Raw genomic sequence first — 6,239 nt, 5'->3', positions numbered from 1 at the left:
GCTTATTAATTTGGTTTCTTTTCTAGAAGTGTGCAGATGAAAGCTTTTCTTTCTCACAAACAGAGGAGCAGAGAAATTTATTTGTTGATTTTATTCCTTAGTCAAATTTGGAAAGCCATGCTGTTGAAAGCTTCTATAAGGAATGGATACGCAAATTGGTCCATGGCAGACTCCAGGATTTTATTTCTAGTCATGAGAAAACCAAAAAAGGAGGCCAACAATTGATGGATAAACTTTTTGCGCCATAGTTAAAGATTTTCTGTACTTCAATTAAGAGTTTACTTATGCGTTACGATTAATCGTTTTTGCACTGTTAAAGGGTGCGCAAGTTTCCTATTTGTGTCGCACTATTATAATTATAACAGAAGAAAATGAAGTTAGGATTACTACTAATCATTATATCACACTTAAAGGTAGCGCATTGAGGACCTATTCACTTGGGTCAACTTGTTTGTTTCGCGCTCTTTACATAACCTTCATCTGGTTCCATAAAACTTCGAGGTCAGGGAGGCTATTCTCTAAGGTCCTTTTGGAGGAATTTCGATCCGAATCTTTTCACTCGGAGTCAATTTCTCCGAATGAAAATAAAACGTATTCTGTAAGCACCTTATCCTAATCATACGGTGATAACCTCTCCGAATCATTCGGCGGCCGTAAGAGACGGCCGAATCGGGCATTCGGAGTTTTTACCGCCTCTCTTCCCTCCATCAATCTTAGATTCGCCGAACTTTCGCCGGAGTTTTGGCTGCGGTTCATATTTTTATTTAGTATGACTGCTTTGTTTTTTCAACTCAAGCTTCATCGTTTGCGATTTGAACATGGTAATCGCATTGCCCGTCGCGATTTACGAGTTCAAAGGGTTTTTCGAGACTTAAAATCAAGCGTGGGCAAAATTTTAGGTTAAAGCGGGAAATGGCTTTAGGCCTTGGCGGGCCTTGGCGAAATCTACAAGGTAGATCGACGGCTTTTTGGTAGATTTGAAGGTAAAAAAATGTCGTTGAATTAATCCTACATTTAAGGGATAATTTCGCGAGATCCAATTACTTAACACAGATTTAATTGTTCATTTTAATATTTTTTCTACCGGGGCTTGTAAGTTAGAGCCACCTATTTTTGACCAATTGCATCAATTATTATTAATAATTTGGTTATTTCGTTTAGCATCTATTTAAATTATTAAATTTTGGTAGGTGTGTGACCATTGATAGAGGGCTAATGATCTACATTAATGAATTTATCATAATCTCACGAGTTCCACACAATTGGATTATAATTTACGATTAATCGACGTTGTTTTTCTAGGTTCTCATTGCACTGAGGTTTTACGGTATGGGTTCATACCAGTTAGATGTTGGGTAAAACATTTTTCTTGGTGTAAGCCAATGTAGCGTAAGCCGAAGTCTAAGAGGCGATACTAGGGCTATAAACCGTCATCTAGTACCGAGGCACATAAAATTTCCTGTAACGGAGGTAGAGAAACATGCCATCAAAATGAGGTTTCAAGATGAGTGCAATTTCCCCGGAACTATCGGTGTAATTGATTGCACCCACGTTGCAATCGTGCCACCTCCGAATAATGATCCCGACTTTCCGGAGAGCTCTTATGTGAACCGGAAGTCTTATCATTCCTTAAATGTTCAATTAGTCTGCGACTATGATTTGAACATTCTTGCGGCTAATGCCAAGTTCGCGGGGTCAACGCACGACTCATTTATTTACCGCAGTACAAAAGTTTCAAGACATTTGGAACGGTCATACTTAAATGGGTCATTAAATTATTCTTGGATAATTGGTAATTATTAATTATATTGCTTATCTCTAACATGACTAAAAACTGACCCTCCACAAAAGTAATAATAGGGAGCTAGTATGTGCCAACCAATATATTCATTGCGAGCGGATTTAATTGACCAAATTATTTTAACCAATTTAATTTTATATGGGGAGGTGTGACTTTTTTTTTCAATTTTGAGTTGGGTTAGTTTAAAGTCACAAAGCCCAATTTTTAATAATTTTATTTATTTATTTATTTATTTATTTATTTTTTGTTTATTTTTGTAGGAGATAGTGGCTATCCATTAACTCCATGGTTATTGGTCCCCATTATAGGGCCCGAAGAGGGTACCCCAGAATTTCGGTTTATGTCAGCTTTTTTTAAGGCTAGATGTACCATTGAAAGGTGTAATGGATGTCTAAAGTAACGCTTTCGGTGTTTGCTAAAGGCTAGGGCTCTCCATTACAATCCGAAATTCGCGGCACAAATCGTTATGGCATGTGTTGTTTTACATAACATGTGTATGGCGAATGGCCTTGGGGAAGACATTGACGTAGAGGACGACGATGCCCCATATGTGGAGGATGACCGCCCACATCCTCACATTGTTCCCCCTCGTAATGGGAACTGGAACCCGGAAGGGCGAAGGTTAAGGGACAGAGTGGTTCGTCGTTTTCGCTGATGTACCCTCTAAACAGTGGCGGCGCCAGGATATTCTTTGGTGTAGGCTAAAGGTTTTTCACAAATATGGGCCCCTTTTAATTATTGTTAAGGAAATTTTAGAATTCATTGTTTAAATTGTTTGTGAGTATTTATTATCGTAACTCAAAGCCGGTCTGTGCTTTTTTTGTAAGCTTCAAAACATTTTCCATAAAGCTTAGTTAAAGGGGCACACTTTATAGGTTTCGACATTGATAGACAAATACCTTAGTCTAATCGATCATGATATTCAGATTTCAAAAATGTGCGAAAGAAACGAAACCATTTCAATCCGAAAGGGGATCCGGCTCATCCTAGCTAATGCTAGTGGCGAATAAACAGTTGCATTAGAGAGTTTAAGCTGAAACTACGCGTACTCTATATTTAGCAGTCCTTAAGGCCCGTTTTCCATCGAGCTTTTCAAGGTTTTGCTTCAAAAACTGAAGCATAACACTATAGCGAAATCAGAACCCGTTTTCAAACGCGCGTTTTTGGGCGCTTTTCAATCAGATTCGCGTGAAATAATCGAAAAGCTGATATCCTACATGGGTAGATATTTGCTTTTCCTTTTATCCTAAAAAGCGCTGACCAGTTAGTCAAGTGGTTACGTTATTTCTCTCGACCAATAGAGTAGTGGCACTCCATGTTAATTTCTCATAGAGTGTAACATAGCCAAGGCATGCAGATGCCATTACTCTATAGATCATCAATATTTTCTAGCATCATATTTATTGCGATTTTTTTTCGACAGCCGCGGGTTTTAATAACAATAATAGTAATAATAACAATAGCTTTATTTCATGGATATTCCTATCAGTTTAGAACTGGTTTACTTAGGAGTCCGGTTTAAGTTAAATATGTTAGTTAAAATTAAACAATATCTTTGACATATTCCAGGATCTTTGTTTTAAAAACAGATATTGAATTAATTCTTTTTATGTCGTGTGGGATAGAGTTCCATAATTTTATTCCCCTGCTTTTTACGGAATAGAAGAATTTGGATTTTGAAACATAGTCTTTATGTACTCGGGATACTTATTGTTAAAAACGTTTTGCATAAAAATAGCTAAATGCAATGTATGGAGTTGGTTAAGTGTTAATCTCACTCGCATTTTATTACATTCAACTACACAACAGTCCTAACTTCGTATCAAAATTAATGTTTATTCTGACACCACCCCCCATTTGTCACGGACCGTCACAAATTTCGAAACCCCCTCCCTCAATAAGAATGTGACGTAGTTTATTTACGATCCCTTAGACATGTTTATTTTTACGTGAAATTTTTCACATCCTTTTTGTCAGTAGAAACAATGGGCTTTAATAATTTCCCTTCTCAACGAAAGTGGGGCCAAAATATACTACATTAAAATTCAGGGCGTCGCTGGGCCCCTAACGGCGTTTATGGGCCCCCAAATTGAAACGAAAAGTAGGCTGTAGCCTGTGCCGCCTACCCCTGGCGCCGCCACTGTCTAAAAAAACAGCCCATTTACGGGCTACTCGTCAATAATATACTGTCGAAATAAAGGGTTAAATTTTTTTAAAAATTGAGTCGTCACGCATGATGACTTGACCGTCGGATCCCTTGTGACGAGGAGTTTGTTAAAAAAAATTTAACTCTTTATTTTGGCGCTATATTGTTGGCCAGTGACACGTGAAGTTCCGATTTAATCTCATATATAGGCAAGTGTCGTAAACTTGCTTTGCAAGGCCGAAATATACACGTTTCTTTTAAATATTCCTTTTAAAAATGCTTACATTTTTTAGTTAATTTAGAAATTATTAATTTTTTACGTTTTAAATTTCGTAGGGCTAAGATTTTTTTTTCTTTTATGTTATTAAATAAAAATTTTGTGTCAAGGTTTTCATATTTCTCAAAAATGTTTCTTTTAAATATTCCTTTTAAAAATGCTTACATTTTTTAGTTAATTTAAAAATTATTAATTTTTTTCGTTTCAATTTTCGTAGGGCTAAGATTGTTTTTTTTCTTTTATCATGTTATTAAATAAAAATTTTGTTTCAAGGTTTTCACATTTCTCATAAACGTTTCTTTTAAAAATTTCTTAGAAAATGTTTACATTTTTTAGTTAATTTAGAAATTATTAATTTTTTACATTTTAATTTACGTAGGGCTAAGATTTTTTTTTTCTTTTATGTTATTAAATAAAAATTTTGTTTCAAGGTTTTCATACACATTTACTTAGAGTTTACTTTAATGGAAGTAATAATGTACAATAAGATGGTTAGTTTATAAAAACCATATTATATTATGATAAATTATATTTTTGTGAAATTTATAACTGTATTATTCTAAGAAAGCGTGTATATTTCGGCCTTGCAAAGCAAGTTTACGACACTTGCCACGAGAAGGCAATATACTCCGCACATGTTCACGACATTAGCCTATATATGAGATTAAATCGGAACTTCAAGTGTCACTGGCCAACAATATAGCGCCAAAATAAAGAGTTCAATTTTTTTTACTAATCTCCTCGTCACAAGGGATCCGACGGTCAAGTCATCATGCGTGACGACTCAATTTTTAAAAAAATTTAACCCTTTATTTCGACAGTATATTATTGACGAGTAGCCCTTAAAAGGGCAGTTTTTTTTCTTCGCCAATGCTCAGACTCTGTCCCTTAAGGCCTGCGCAATTATCTCAAAGGCATTAGCCTGTCTAACTGAGGCATTAGCCTGCATAACTGAGGCATTGGCCAATGTCGTTACCGCCTCAGCCAGTTTTGCTTGGGACGCGGCTATCGACTCTAGAGCTTTCCTAATGCCTCCATATTCGATATTTTGGGCAGTTTGGGTCTCCCCCAAATGCTCTGCGGCCCGTTCATACGGCGTTTTGCGGCTTTCGGCCCTTCTCTTTTTTCGTGCCTCATTCAATTCTATAAATTTGTTATACCTGTTAGTAAATGTCAGGATTAGCCTAAATTATTTGCTATATAAAAATACTTTTTGCAGAATCTGCAACTGAGTTTGGCACAAAACCCATTTCATCGTTTCCGCTAGATTCGCCACCGGAAATCTCGCGGCTGGTTGGAGTAGTTATGGTTGGTTCTCCAACCACCATTGTGACAATCGGTGCCACATCCACCTCAAAGTTGTCATCCAACGGAACAAATGACGAGGTGGATTCCTTTGAGGAACTGTTGGCCGCAGGAGAACGGAGGGATGAAGTTGATGGGGTATGAACTTCGGGGAACCCAGCGTCAATGACAGACTCTAGGCCCGTGACCAACCCCTTCCCAAAAATTTGGATTAGCCTCCCTTCTAAATCCGTAATAGATTCCGGAGGTGGCGCTCCACCGGTCTTGCCAATATTGGCCTTAGAGGCTTTGGCTTTTACGGTAGATTTCCATGTTGTAAAGCACTAACGGAGTTATTATGTTAAAATTTATATTAAAATGTATTTAAATTAACATACCTTCTTCCACTTTTCAACATTTTTCATAACCCCAACTCCGCAACTATTTAATTGGGAGGCTAGGTCCTCCCACATGGCCTCGTACTTAGCCCTACTAAATGTAGCGCTAAATTTCATGTCTACAAAATTTCTATTAGCTTCTAAAAACTCCACGTAAATTAATTGTTGCTTGGCGTGTACTTTAACTCCCATTTTAAGTTAATGTTCAAGTGAAATTAATTCAAAAATAAATATTTTCAAACCAAAAAAGAAGCACGTGTTTGTATCTTAAGAAAAGAAATCGAAAGAGAAAATTTTATTTGTATTGAATGTATTCTCAATACAAAGACTCGT

This window comes from Phalangium opilio, unplaced genomic scaffold (genome assembly GCF_054372755.1).
Source record: "Phalangium opilio isolate 3A_F unplaced genomic scaffold, DU_Popi_V2 ptg000039l_2, whole genome shotgun sequence".
In the NCBI taxonomy this organism is placed as follows: domain Eukaryota; kingdom Metazoa; phylum Arthropoda; class Arachnida; order Opiliones; family Phalangiidae; genus Phalangium; species Phalangium opilio.
Note: the sequence above shows the minus strand (reverse complement) of the source record.